Below are 15,123 nucleotides of genomic sequence, written 5' to 3'. Positions count from 1 at the left end.
GTGAGAATTTCATGATTAATCGCAGCCTTGAGGGCGCAGCAGCTCCGAAAACTTGGGGGTTGCAACTCTGGCCAGCGGTTGCTGCAGTCGCTCCACACATGTTCACAAAACAGTAGAAGAACCGTTTTTCAAATGTTGTGGCTAGAGGTTGGGCTGGTTGGGTTGGCTGGGCTGGTGTGGGGGGACTCTATATATATGTACATGTACATGCTTATGTGTATGTGTGTGTATATGCATGTATATGTTGTGGCACAATGCGGGACAACTCCCACTCAACTCTCGGGCTGGCAATAACTCAGCTGGCAGCCAAGTTTGAAGTTTTTGAAAATTTGCTATTAATATTTTCATTTATGTACTCGTACATTCATATGTGTGTGTGTGTGTGTGTGTGTGTGGTTGGGGGTTGGTGGCAATGCAAGCTCTGCAATTGTCGGGGTGTGCCAGCATATGCGACTACAAGGACGTGTTGCAACATCCGCCAGCAGAAAAAATGATTACCAGGCGTTTTGTCAGATTTTTTGCAAGCATTTCCAAGAAAACGCCCCCCACACCTTGCCACACCCCCACTCACACTTGTTGTTGTTGACACGCACGCCGGCTGTAAACAAAAAAGTGCAGGCTGCAGTTGCCGCTTCATTTTCACAGTTGTTGCCGTGTTGCATGGGCTTGGTGGATTTTCTTATCTTTCACTTGAGCGCCACCTATGTGAGATTAGCAGAAGTATTGTTGTTGTGTGGAAAAACTAGCAGCATGCACTTTTATCTGAGCCCAAGCTAGAGAGAGAAAATCAAGTAGCCTATTTTAGAGAGAGGTAGAGAGAAATAGACATGGCGAGAACAGTTTGAGAGCAGTACTCTCTGTGTTTATCTTTGCATCATTGCTGTGCATTTGCATTTTTTGGGCAGTAGGTTTGTTGGTGCTTTTGGCATTGTTGTTGCTGCCATGACCGCTCCCAAAACTTTATCTGATTGCCGCGTGTGCTTTTCACGGCAGTGCACTGCAGTGGGGCAATTCAGAAGTCTATCTAGAGTCCATGGTTTTTGCAAAAAAACACTTCGAAACCACTTTCATGACAGCTAACAGCTGAAACTCCTCATTTATCGATTCAGTTCTGTAGGAATTATTGCTTGGTCTTTGCGTATGAATTCAACTTGTTCAGTTAGAAAAATGCATTTCATTTAAATAGCAAACAATTAAACGCGCTTAGCCAAGTGACGAACCCATTTTATCTAACTCAATGAGATTCCAGTTTGAGTTTTTCCTATTAGTGTCACTGGTTCGCATTCTCTCTCTCTCTCTGTTTGTGGTGCGTCTCTCAGATACTTTTGCACGTTTCGGCTGCTCTCGTGCGCCATTCGTTTCATTCGTTCTTGTATCTCACGTACACATGAACAGCCACCACCACACAGCTGGTCGCTTCATTCACTGACGACAGTTGAGCCGAAACAGTGAGCGTGTGTGGACGTTGGATTTTTTGCCCAGCGATCGCGAACAAGTCGAAATACACAAGCAAGCAACCCAAAGCTTCACAGATTGGCGCGCGCGTGTTAAAAAAAAAACAAAAAATATTTCGGAGTCCCCCGCTGTCGTTTCCTTTGCCGCAACACATTCAGTGGAACTTGTTTTCGGGCTCGGTGGCATTTGCGACGTGTGTGCAAAATTAACGAAATGCCTACGTCTGGCTTATGAATGAGTCCCGAGCGTCGTCGCGCATCTAATAGATACATATTGAAAGAATTGAAGTAGACGCCGACGATAGGCGGCTTTGGTGCTTGGAACGCCTGAAACAAGCTTACTTTTGTTATTCGTTTTGGCAAATAATTGTCGCTCATATCTTGCCGGGCCAAAAGTGCGCGTTGTGTGTCCGCTAATCCAAGAATTCGCGAATCCGAGAACCCTGCACGCCCGAGTCATCCACTTGTCCAGTCCAGCACTCAGTCGCAGCGTAAGTTTTAATTAAGTTCGCTTTAAGCTTTATTAATGCTTCGAGTTTCACTTTCTGTCGGACTGTCTGTTTGTCTGTCCGCCTCTCGGTCTGTCTGTTTGTTTGTTTGTTTGTGCGTCGGCAGACAACTCGCTAGTTGCCGCCCGAGCCGGGTCGGTTCTACTTTGCGATTTGCGTGTAATTTATATCGCTAGCTTAAGTCTGATAAGTAACAAGTCATGAAAATACTTCGCCCCCCGCCCCAGCACAGGCTCTTGACAACTTGGCGAAGTGACAGTTACTTTTTGTATCCATCATCCAGCCCCAGCCCCATGTTCCAGACCGCTGGGCGATCGATAGCTTCGGTGAGTTCTCAGTCTCAAAAATTTGAAATCATTAATTAAGGCAGTACGGCGTTTTGCTTCTGACTTGACTGCTTAACCCGAGCGCTCGCCAGAATGTGCACTAGGGGGGAAGCTCTTGGTACGGAACAGGTTTCAATGGATCCGGAGTTGGTTGTGAGGGTTCGGCCATGTCGTGGCGAAGCTCGCGCAGTTCCAAGAACTTGTTAGGTGTTGCATGCCGCTGCTGCTGCTTCCAAGATGGGTATCTTTATGAATGGAAGCGGTCTGCGGTTTGGTGAGGTTGTGGGGAGGGGCTCTTGGCAAATACATTTCTCGTGAGTTTTTATTAGAAACTGGTTCATAATTCTTCGGAACTTCTTTGACGCTCACCAGACCAGACCATGGGCTTTGAAAGCTGATGTTCTTTTCTGGGACGCACAGAAATGTATTCGCAAGTCCTCTATTGTGTTGCGTACTGCAAGTGCCCAGAGTTTCTTTAACTAATTTACAAATGTGTCACATCCGCTTAAGCATCGGCGTGTCTCCAGCACAGTTTCAAATTAAAATCCACCTGCCTGTGGTGGACCCCCGTCCCACAAAGCTCTGCGCGTCCCAGCCGCCTGCTCCTTATCAGCACCATTAATAGCTACACTAACAGGCTTTATTACACAATTCCAAGGCCATTTTGGGACACAAATTTCTACATACATTAGCTAATCTACAAGTCAGACGCAATGACAGTTGCCTCGCGAACAGATGAGTAGGCTGAGCCGGCTGGGGACAGAGAGACAGAGAGAGAGAGAGAGAGAGATAGAAAAAAAGCAACACCGGCAACAAACTTTTTAATTACCAACGGGGAAAAAACATTTAAGATAACAGACAGGCTGAGACAGCGGCAGCAGTGAACGAATTTACATAAATTTTAAATATAGCTGGAAGAAGCAGCATATCGCATATTCCGAGTTTTATTTACAACTTTATCTCTCCCGGCTACCTTAACCTTTTCAACCTGGTCCAGTGCTCTGCTCTGCGGCTGCTGTGGCTATAACTGGGGCTGGTCTAAAGGTTTTTATATTTATGGCTTGTGTAAAAAGAGGCGCTTTTAGCCATTTTACAGCTTAAATATTTTTTAGCCATTAGATAAACAAACATGGCGAACAAAAAGTCACACACACACACACACACATTCTGACTCAAACAAAAAGTGCCACAAAACGTAACGAAAATATCTTTCAAGTACAATGTTAGGTAAATATAAACAAGAGTTTTTCTTTTCTTTTCTTCTCTGCTCTGCTCTGCTCCGGTCGGGTCGGGGCGGATCGTCGTGTGGCTGCTGCACTTGACTGCGCTGCCGAGCTGGGTTTTGTTGTTGTTTCAGCTACTTAGAGCTTTTAGAGCACACGATGTATTATAAATTACATTAGCTAAGTGCCGGGCGGCAATTAAAAATGCGGGCCGCGGCGTGAAAGCCGAGGCGCAGAAAGGCGGAAAGCGGGAAAAAGTCTGTGTGTGTGTGTGTGTTGATGTAGTCAGCCGGAGCTTGTTGTTGATGTTGCGAGTGGTGCTAATGATGTTGTGGCTGCACTGCTGTCATCATCGCCTTCAACAGCGCCACCATAATCAACACTATCATTATCATCATCGTCATCACCAGCATTAGCATCGTCATTAGAAGGCTGCCGCCTCAACCCAATCAAGGTTAAAAAGCATGTGGCGAGCACCGAGTTGAGTAATAATACAATTTAAAGTTCGTGGACCGACCGACTGAAACGAAGACACATTTTGGGGTCGCAGTTGCCTTTGATGCTAATGCCTTCGCCTATATGTTGTCTATGTTTAGTCTAAACAGCTCCCACTCTTTCAATAAACAAATTCGAACTACAAAGAGAGACAGACAGGTGCAAGTTTGTGTGATATCTAGATATCTAGATATTGTACCAACAATTGTGCAAGCACACATACATTATTGCATTCATTAGAATTACTATTTAGCATCGATTCAAAAACCCAAAATTGTCTGTTTTAAGGTATAGCTGGTATACTTGATTAATAACCTATTTAAACGATATCTACACTTTCGTTTCATGTTTCATAAAACAAATTTTAAATTGCGAAATAATCCTAATTGAGTATTATTATGTTTTTTCAAAATTTATTGAATTCTATTAAGGCTTTCAATATATTTTTACACATTTATTGACTAGTAGTAGATTATAGTCCACTATAATATTAGCGCGTTCTTATTCGCTCTTTATTTCTGGATTCATTAAGTGGATTCTAAATGTGTTAGGTTTATCTCCCACAGATATGGAAGTACGACAATTATTAAGCCCGATCCCTTATTTACTATGAAACGATGTCCCTTAAAGCTTGAACAAAATTTTTGATCGAATAAAGTAGAGTCGTTTCGTGGCCTATCTATCTGTTATGCTCAGCTTATATTCCCTATCCCCTGTAGACACTTATTTTCGATTCCTTCCCTTCATGATCTTATTCTCCTGCACTATATTTGTGATCTATTTTGACTGCACATATGTATGTATACTTAAAGTTTGTTGAGGTTTCAAGAATGGGGTAAAAAGTAACGTTGCTATCCACGCTTCCACCTCTAATCATTGACGAAGGTTCAAAGTCATATTGCAATTATACATACTATGTATGTATGTATGTTTGTAATTATGTATATGAGGCAATTTTTGAGCAATCATAACCAAATTCTAGAGTCCAATGTCAAATCCATTCGGTGCCACACTAACGACTTTAATAATAGAGCAGACACATGCAATGTCTATTCGTATTTCGCAATTGCTTTTTATACGCAATCAAAGCGAGGTTGTAAGAAATCAAATCGAAAATGAATTCGACAAGTAGCCAATGGACACATTGAGAATTGAAAATGCGAAGCCAAAGGGACTGGAGAGTCGTCGAGACATGCCACAGTAATTATTAATAATTTGGCATTGTGTACTGGCCCTGTTTGCTGCTTACTGTTCACTGTGCAGCCAAATGGTCATAAATTAAATTAACATAATTCACTGAATGGACGGATGGCTATGGATGCGTGCGGCCTATTCAGGAATTGCGCGCACGCTGCTCCAATTAAAACGGGAGCGATTCGAGGAAGTTGATAATGGGAGGAGAGGGCTATCAACAAGCCCATCTGGGCATATGGAGGGGTCGACGGGAGCTGCATTTTTAAGTAGGTGCAACAGCGACCCGCAGCCTTAGCCCTCACCTTATCAAGTGTTGATGGAACGTGCCCCTAACACAGGGGGAGCGACCTAGCTCTCTCTCTCTCTCTCTCTCTCTCTCTCTCTCTCTCTCTCTCTCTGCCTGAGGCCTATGGAAAATGTTGGCGTGCTTGTTGTTGTCACCAAAGATCTGTTCAATTGGCAGCCATAGGAACTACTATACTATACTATATCCGTCGTCCTATTCCGTTAGGTTGTTTCTTATTTTTGTTTACATTTTTGATTAGTTTCGCGGCAGTGGCAAGCATTTATTTTTATACCTCTTAAACGTTTGGCCCATAGCCACCAAAAGTTCTGAAACTTTTGAATACGAGTGTACGAGTACACACACCCGCGGATACATAGAATACACGTACATATATGTATGTAATAACACTATTTTGCTGATGCGTCATTTTTACTCAACTTGCTGAAAGTTTTGCCAACAAAATGACGCGTTCGACCGCCTGCTCGTTGGGCCGTTCTCTGTTTGGCATTACGTGAGTGCTGAGTACTGGTTTCGAGTGCTGGCTCATTGTATTGTTTATCGTCTGTTTACTTTAACATTTCTTGATAAGCGTACCAACTTTGCTGACTACGTGGTACGGCATTCGATAAGATAAACAAGTCGCCGTGCTTCTCGAATGTATGCAAAGGGTGACGCTTTGGTTTGTTTTCTATAAGCCCCAATGACAATTGTGCAAGCCGTCAGAGCTAATGAACTGCTTCTATCTATGGGTCGAAAGTTGAGAAATGTTACTTACTACAGACCTAAGTACGAACCATAGTGGACTGCTGTGCAATGTTTTAATACAACCTCTTGGCTACGAACTCTGCAATTATTTTACTTACTTAGGTTAAGAAATTAATGTCGCATTTTAAACTAACTGCTGAAAGTGGTTGAATTAAAAAACGTATCTATGTCAGCTTGATTGGATAATGGATAATGGATTACATATGTTTTCTCTGGGTTATGACAAGGAGTGGTCCCTGTGGCTAAAGCACGCTCGTTAATATTTTTATTGAAATTCGTGTATATAGCTTAAGAAAGAATTTCAAATACTGGATTCGGCCACATATTGAACCGACACATCAGATTATTGAATCGACTGCATCCAGGTGCTCTGCAAAATAGCTCTGCTTGCTAAGCAAAGCTCATGTCAGAGATTCTTGCTAACAGCAGCAAATAGAAATCATGATTTCAAAAACAAGATAGAAATGAATGAATGGAGGGCTTACCAAGAAATGGCTACAAATATTGTGAATCGCCAAAGCGGAAGCGTAAAAACAAAAATATTGGCCGACGGCCGACGCTCGCGGCAAGCCGAGGACCGTTAATAAACACTACGACTTACATTTTCTTTAACTAAAAAAATAAATATTTTACAAAATATATTGTATCAAGTAATATGTAATCAGCAACAGTATTAAGCATTGTCTGCATTAACGAAGCCTACTATGAACGTATAATAATTAAACGAAGAAATGAAAAAAAAGTTTTTAAAATAAATATTTTTAGTTAATGCATTAACGAACTATTTGCAGTTTATTTACTAAAAACTATATCTATTGTTGGTAATCGGTATTAATACAGGCAAGTGAAGTCGGGTTCCCGGCTTTTAAATTCTATGTACGCAGAATAGAATAATTATAGAAATTAAAAAAATTACGAATTGCGTCTATGCGTGTCTTGTACATTTCATGTACAGAGTATAAAAATAATGCGAACATTACTCCAAAAACTATAGTTAATCAAAAGTAACGTTGATCCACTACATTGGGTTGAAAATGCATACCCCTAGTATACCCCTTTTATAGCAGAATGAGTTGTTCTTTTTTAGGAAGGGGGCTCTGTTCATTGAAATTGAACTTAAACGGCATGTTCACATGCTGCTGAAAAATGTGATGTTTTACATTCGGCTTATACTTACTCGTATGTCGATACACTGGAAATCCATTAAAATGCCGCAGCTTCTATTAGCTCCATCATCCGTCCGTACGACCAGTGGGTCCGACCCACTGAGACGCCAAAAACAGACAACGAACATGGGCGCTAACAAGATAATCAAATGGAACAGACAACAAATTTATACCAAAATATGCAAAAATTTGTTATTAGAACAACAACAAGGGACTTTGATGTTGTGGCCACATTGTTGACACCCACTTCTGTCAATCCCCCTGTGCTTGGTGAGCAGAATCTAGCCATAAATAAAGCGGCAAGCGGCAAAAGGCCAACTCAAGTAACACAAGGCGTAAAAACTAAAGTATATACACATTTATATATATATTGCAAGCAATTGGCTGACAACAACCGTTTTCTGTTGTTCGTTTCTTTGTTTTTAAAAGCCAAAACAAGATTTTCTGCAAAGTTTGTATTCTTTCTTAAATTTATGAGCCTATTGATACTGTGGATGACACTTTTTGACCCACAATCGCAACAGCAACGACCACATTCTGCTGCTTTCTCACCAAGTTTTTTGTATCCATTTTTCGAAATGCACAAGAAAACCTTTAAACAATTGCGACCATCATGTGCAGAAATATTAAAACACAGATTTCTTGTTGGCTGGGAATTTTCATAAATATTATATTATATTCTAACGTTCAAGTTGCAAATTGCTTTTCCAAAGTCAGTATAGTCAGTATAGTCAGTAGAACCTTAGCCTTAAATATTTCCGAACAGTATTTTTCTCTTCAGTGTACAGTCTTACAATCGTATTTTGTTTGATGTTGAACCAAATTCTTAGTTAACCCGAAACAAACTGGAATTTTTATAATCGTAATAAATAGATTCCAAAATGCATATTAATAATGAAATTCGATTGTAGAGTACCCCTTAGATCCAGAGAATTCCATTCTGTAGTCATGAGTACCTATCTCATGAATAAGTGAATGCGTAATAAATAATATTGCAGTGGGAAATTGCTGATTATGTATTCTAGAATGTGGTGTTGTAGGAATGAGGCACTAAAACAATTGGTAGCGAAGTATTTTCTTACTATTTTTCATGAGCCACCACACCACAAAAGCTGTTCTCCACGCCTAAGGGCTCAAGGTAGTTTGGTTGGCAGCCCTCCCCTGCCCCCGCCGGGGTTGTCGACATCAGGAAGTGAATTAACTGCTCAAACAAAAATATTTGTTTAATTAACTGGCAAAAACTTTAGCTCCGGGAGGGACATGCACACGAAAATATAAACACAAAGCATGCGCAGAGCGTCAAAGGCACAGCCGTAATGTTTTCATAACGCAAAATTTTTACCTAGACAAATAGTCAAACAGCAAGGAAACAAACAAACAAACAAACAGGCAGGCAGGCAGGCTGGCAGGCAGGGAGTCAGGGAGTCAGGCACGCAAGCAAATAAAGGCACACTCTAAGGACAAATAGATGAAAAAGTTATTGACAACTAAAAAGCTGGCAAAATGCGATATGGCAGCAGGCAACTGGGCTCGACAGACTTTGTGGTCCCGGAAAATATGAAAGCTGGCAATAAAACAACAAATTTCGAAGGTACACACACTCACACACACGCACACACACATGAACAAACACACACACACTCTGCCACATATGGCTGCCCTATTTGCAAGCCATGTGTACGCACTTACGCACATTAAATAGTTAAACAACGTGGCGTATGCGCAATTAACATTTATGGCAATTAATTATGTTATGCGAATCGTTGCTTTTGCTCGGAGCCAGCTGTATGGTACGAGTTTATGGGTCCATGTGGCTTACGTCACTATTTTTAGGCGAATCATATAGCAGTATATCGTATATTGTGGAGCAGCACATTATTATATGCACAATTTGACTTTGAAATTCTTCAAGAGGGCCTCTTTAGAGCGCTTCCTCTTGGGTTACCCTTCATCGCCTTGGGCACACATTTAAGCCAATTTTAGCGAAAATCCAGCATATACTTACTTACGAGTAGTACGCGTCCGCAACTCTTCGCTGTTCATAATTTCGGCTAATCAAACGCTTTACTAGACGCTGCCTAATGGTGATCTGTCTAATTTTAAGTTGTCGCTGTTGTTTTTGCCGCCAGAATTTCGCACAAGGCCATCGAAATGTTTTTAAATGCCTCTGCCGATACATGTCCCGGGGGCATACTTATGTTGGAAACTCTGATTAGCGCGGAGCTTCAGATCTCTTCGGGGCAGCGGATAATTACTATAGAAACGAAACTGTGAAGCAAGTGTGTAGAGGATGTCTAAAATAAAGTAAGAATAAGCCAAAGTTAAATAAGTAGAATAGGAGGTAAAATAATGCCATGACATCTGTAAAAAGTGGTATTAGGAGTAGCTTTAAAAGTACATTAGCTTAGCTTAGACTTGAAATTTAAAAATACATTTTTAGAAGGTGTTTTGCCAGTCATTTTAATTAGAGATGTATTAGGTAAGTGGAGCAATTTGTCAACCTTCAGCAATATTTTTGAGACTTTGTTGTGCACTGTGTAACGACTCATTTAAATATCATTTTAATAGGTGTTTATGCGAGTACTCGGTTATGTTGGAATGTTGTTTTCAATGTTGCAAATGTTACATACAAGTAGAAGCGACCTGTCACCTATTCTAAGCTCGAAACGTGTTCACATTTATTTTAACTAATGACTTCATTGTGTAATTTTCCATCTCCCATCAGCCATTTAATTTTTTGTGTTTTTGCTCGGCAACACAAATAAACACTAAATGGTCGCTTTTCAAGGTTAGTCGAGTCGTTTAAATGCAAATACAAATTTCGAAATTGCTTAGAACTTGTAAGTCGGAAAACGCAGACCCCAGAGAGAACTTTGCATAACTAATTAATAATACTTTGGCTTAGATGGCACTGAGATGCAACGAATGGAGTCAAGTAGCCCTGTTAGCATAGTCGTCGACACGCCCGTTACGGTGCCACAGAAATGGGCTATCGGATGTTTTCGATCGTTAAATATTTAAATGAACCACTTGCATACATTTTTATTTACTCGCGTCTTGTCTACGGCATTGCCATTTAATCTGGCCGGCCAGCCAGACAACCAGACAGCCAGACAGCCAGTTGGCCTATAAATATGCATGACTGTTTGATGGTTGCTGGTGGCTTCTCCGTGTGCTCGACAAGCATGTGCGGCGATCAAATAATTAGCTGCACACGGCCACTCATTAGATAAACAGCTATGCTCACAAATATCGCGCTCTCGAGGAGTATGTATTGACATTTCCCCTATGGCTTGCAAACTGATAAGAGCTTTGTGTGTGTGTTTCGAGGGGACTCTCGCTTTCTCTCGCGCTCTGTCTGCTGGCGCTTTCTCGGGCGGAAGGGTTCAATGAATGGTATGTCCTCTATTAGTACGCATAACGGTATCGCTAGTTATGCGAGTGTGTGAGTGCTACTGTCGCTGGCTTCGCCCTAGAGCGACACTGCACGCCCATGGGCTCTCTATTTCAAGGGGGGGTACCCGAAAATATTGATTTGTTGTTTGCCCGCCAGCACCCGGCTGCTCGGCCAACAACTGGTCGGCCGTGTTTGTTTGTTTATTTAATGTTTGCTTGACTCGAAAATTATTTGGGTTAAGTCAATATCAGCGCAATCAATGAATAGTGCGGTATAATATCGGTGCGATTGGTTGAGTAGAAAATGTTCGGCTGTTATAAGTCAAACAAAGAATAACGAAATAGTTTTGTGTGTGAATTCGTGCTGTGTAATTGCTTCCTGGTTAGTTGTTTTTCGATTATACTAAAATAAAGTTTAGCTTTAGCTCTGCTGCTCCCGCCACAAGCACCAGCACCAAGGAAACCAGCAGTGCATTTAATCACCATTGAATTGTGCAATCTTTTGAAACATTGCGCAATATTTTTCTGTGAAACTTTCCGAGAACTATGGAAAAGTAGGAGGGTGTGGAGAAAAGGAACGAAACGGAAAATCAAAAAGGAAAAGTATACTTAAAACTACCTTTTCATCATTTGCCTCTTTCAACATAAATATAGAAAAGTATTATAACTTGAAAATTATAGCCATCGACTTTTTATAAAGTAGTTGTGCACTTAATTTGTTTGGTTAGTGTTTGGTGTTTCCAATCTTATGACTTTTCTTGCACAATATTCAAGCTTTCTTATGGAGGAGCTGAGTTTAGAACTTTTCCTAAGAAAGATCGACCTAAAACATGTCAAGAGACATGGCTCTTGTGATTGTTTCACAAACTTCAGGGTAAACACTTATCCTTCAATCTCCCAATTCTATTTTTATATGTCTGTCTCATGCATTCAACGAATTTGTTATTTCCTTAAAATAAAACAAGAAACCGAATTAAAGAAGAGAAACAAATTCGCTGCTTGTCATTCGACGGAGATATGTATATCCTGGAATTGTGTATATGAAGAGGTTTACTTGAAAATTCGAAAGCACCCCTTTATGTTTCAGCTTGAAGTAAGTAATAGAATAAAACTCAAGACACTTCGGTAGATTCAGCGAAAATTAGTCATCTGCAATTTATAGTCCATTTTGCTGAACTCGGTATAATCCCATGATTTACTCATTGTCGGCAACTCCCCTACTGACTGCCATTATGCGGCAAGCCCTTCAATAACCAGGCAGCACTTATGTCGGTCATAACAACTACATGCCAATTAAAGAGCCGACCCGGGTGCTCACAGCAGTAAAGTCGAATCAACAGTCATCAGTCAACAACCAAATACCACACACACATAGACACACACTGGCCTAATGAAGATGCCGACTTGAAGGTGTATGTTCTGTGCGAATTATAGCAGTTGACAAAAAGCCATAAAAAGGCAGACGGTTACAGAAGCAGAGGAAGAAGGAGAAAAGTCACTACGGAGGAAGTCGTACAAAAGTCGCACAAAAGTCGCACAAAAGTCATACAAAAGTCGCACAACAAGGGCCGCACATTGTGTTGCGGAATAAAATGCTAAAATTATTCATTTTGCAAATAAGCAGCGTAAATATTTAATTAACAACTCAACACTCACACACACACACACACATAAATATATACACGGGATAAGTGGTGGCGGAGTGGGAGGACGGATATCGTTGTTGAGAGATAGTCACACATGCTCGCAGGCACCCCAAGATGGGACAAGAGGCCACATCGGGGTCGGGGTCGGGTTCGGCGTCGGCGTCGGCGTCGGGACGGAGTCTAAGGTTTCTGCGTACATGTGTGGTGGTAATATAATATTTATTTATATGTCGCATAGCAACTACCTAGGCATGGATAGGGATGTCGCAATTGTTGCTCTTGCCGAATTTCAAGTCACTGGCGTGCTTGCACATTTTCATACGCCGCGTGGTACGAAATGCCAAATAGTACGACTACTTACCGTAGCAGCTAGCCGTGTTCTGCTCGGTGCTACGGCAGATTTGTGTGTATATACGAGTGCGTGTGTGCCTAGCATTATTAACAGTGTCTCGGCGCTGCCCGGCCTCACGTTCGTCTATACCTTCCGCTCCGACTCAGCCCCTTCCCTGGACTAATTAAATTACTCCAGTCTGCAGCAAAAGGTTTTGCTAGTTCCTGTAGTGTTGCTGTAGCCGTTGCTTTCAGACCGCCGCTTTAATTGCCTTAGTGTGTTGGAGCCGTTGGCTTTGTTGCTTACTTACTTACTTACTTACTTACTTACTTACTTGCTTAATAGCTTTAATGGAGCGTCTGGCCACTGATTAGAAAATTTCATTGTTGACTGCCATTGTAGCTCGTGCAAAAGCTCCGGCTTAAAGTAGAGAGTAAATTAAAAATCAATATAGTACTTGTGCAGCCACTACCCACCATTTGTACACATGCGATATTGTAACTGAAATATTGCAATTAATAACCAATATGTTTACGCATTTTATAAGCCATCAAAGCGAATGGCTTCCCTTGCAAAGCAAGCCAAATGAACGCACCTATCTAACGTGCTCAGAAATTCCATTAAAAGGTGCTCAAAATAGCAACTAGGAAGTGAAGCGAGGCTAAGGCGAAGGTGTTAGTGGCCCAAAACCAGAACGCCCGTATACCAATTGAGTAAACCTCCCAAAAGGTTTTTGATTGCCTCTGGCGGCGTTTGCTTTTATTTCAGTATTTTCTTTTCCCTTTTTTCTGTAAACGTATGCATGTGTACTTCTCTCTCCCTCCCTCTCTTTCTCTCGACCTACGAGCATGATGAGCTCGTAAAGGCAACAAAAAAATTGTATTATTGCTTTTGGTGAGGCTATTAAAATGTCATCATTCGCTGGGTAGTGAGCTGTAACGATAAGTCAAAACACGCAACTTCAAATGCAGACTGCCATCGCTTTTATACTCGCATAGGCAGCTGCTTCAACCCTCGCCCCCTTCCCCGTATGCCTGTCCCAATTCCAAAGGAACAGCACAGCAATAACCCGTAGTCTCACCGTATTTATTATTTAACACATAGCTACGCAAACCTAAGCGGAAAACAGCTATAAAATGCTAGCCTGACCTTTTTTGCAGGCAATTGAGCGCGTGCTCGCACCGCCAACCAGCCAAGCAGCCAACCAGCCAACCAGCCAAGACAACAACCAGGCAACCACAACATCTATGCAAGGCGCCACCCCGCCCCCCTGACGCTCTGGGTGGCACTGGGCACTTTAGCGTGGTTTTTATGGCACGCCTTTTTTACGGGCGCCAGTCGGCATGTACACGGGTTAAAATATTTAAAAGTGCGCTTAATTATGCTGCGAAAAGGTAAAAAGAAGGCATTTCTCGGGCCACGACAGCTCGTAAAAGTTTTGGCTAAAAACAGAAGCTAGGAAGCTTGCCTTAAAGACAGGCGCGATTAAAGCCACCAAAAGTGTTTGTGCCTTGGATAATGTCGTTGTTATCGGATCTATTAACGATATGAATGGTGTTACTTGTGTCTCAATTGGTCAGCTGGAATGATGTTTTGATTATATTTCCTGATAACTTACAGAACTAATTTGATAATTCTATACTAGACTAACTCACCTATATAAATGCCTTTCTATCTTGACAGGCAACAATATTCGCTCACATCCTTATCGAAAGGTGCTCTGCTAACTTTGCGGTAAGTTTTGTGACTCTGGTCATCAATCCCATAGAACGTCCACGGTCCAGTCGTCCCGCGTTCTGTCCACTTGTTAAACACGCTGTACCGCCTGTCGCTTGCTATTCATGTTCGCCATCGTGGACATTCAAATTCAAATTGAATTACAACAAACACAGGCAGCAGGCAGGCAGGCAGGCAGGCAGGCAACTGACAGCAGCCAAATGCCTCGGACCGGATCGCATAAAATATGCAATTGCAAGTGCACTAGACATACGCACATATACACGTACATATATGTATACAGATATCGAGACTTAGAGACGTACGGCCGCTCACAACTGAGAGTGCGACTCAGGTGATATATCTTCGGGAAAACTAGTTTACGCAACATGTGGCATGTGCATTTTGCATGCCACACAAAAACAGACAAGGGAAAAAATTGACATTTTGACATGTGGCGGCAACGACGGACTTCAAGATTTGCCTCAGATAAACTACAAATGGCTTGGTTGGGGCATAGTCCCAGGCATGGGTCTGGCATTGGCAACGTTGCCATCGACTCCGTCGACTCCGTCGTCCGCTCCTCGCGTAATGTGTCTTTTAAACACAAATACAA

General features: G+C 41.9%; 1 protein-coding gene across 1 annotated transcript in view; it reads left to right on the top strand.

Moving 5' to 3' along the window:
• The first annotated feature begins 1,450 nt into the window (after positions 1-1,450).
• The window catches only part of LOC115624040 (protein slit), a 54,416-nt gene continuing 40,743 nt past the window's right edge, over positions 1,451-15,123 (top strand). The window contains exons 1-2 of the mRNA XM_030518621.1: positions 1,451-1,945; positions 14,475-14,525. The gene's annotated coding sequence lies outside the window, so the exon portion shown is untranslated. The remainder of the gene's footprint in view (positions 1,946-14,474; positions 14,526-15,123) is intronic.

This window comes from Scaptodrosophila lebanonensis, unplaced genomic scaffold (genome assembly GCF_003285725.1).
Source record: "Scaptodrosophila lebanonensis strain 11010-0011.00,11010-0021.00 unplaced genomic scaffold, SlebRS2 tig00000001-arrow-pilon, whole genome shotgun sequence".
NCBI classification, from domain to species: domain Eukaryota; kingdom Metazoa; phylum Arthropoda; class Insecta; order Diptera; family Drosophilidae; genus Scaptodrosophila; species Scaptodrosophila lebanonensis.
Note: the sequence above shows the minus strand (reverse complement) of the source record. Positions and strands in the feature narration are given on the sequence as shown.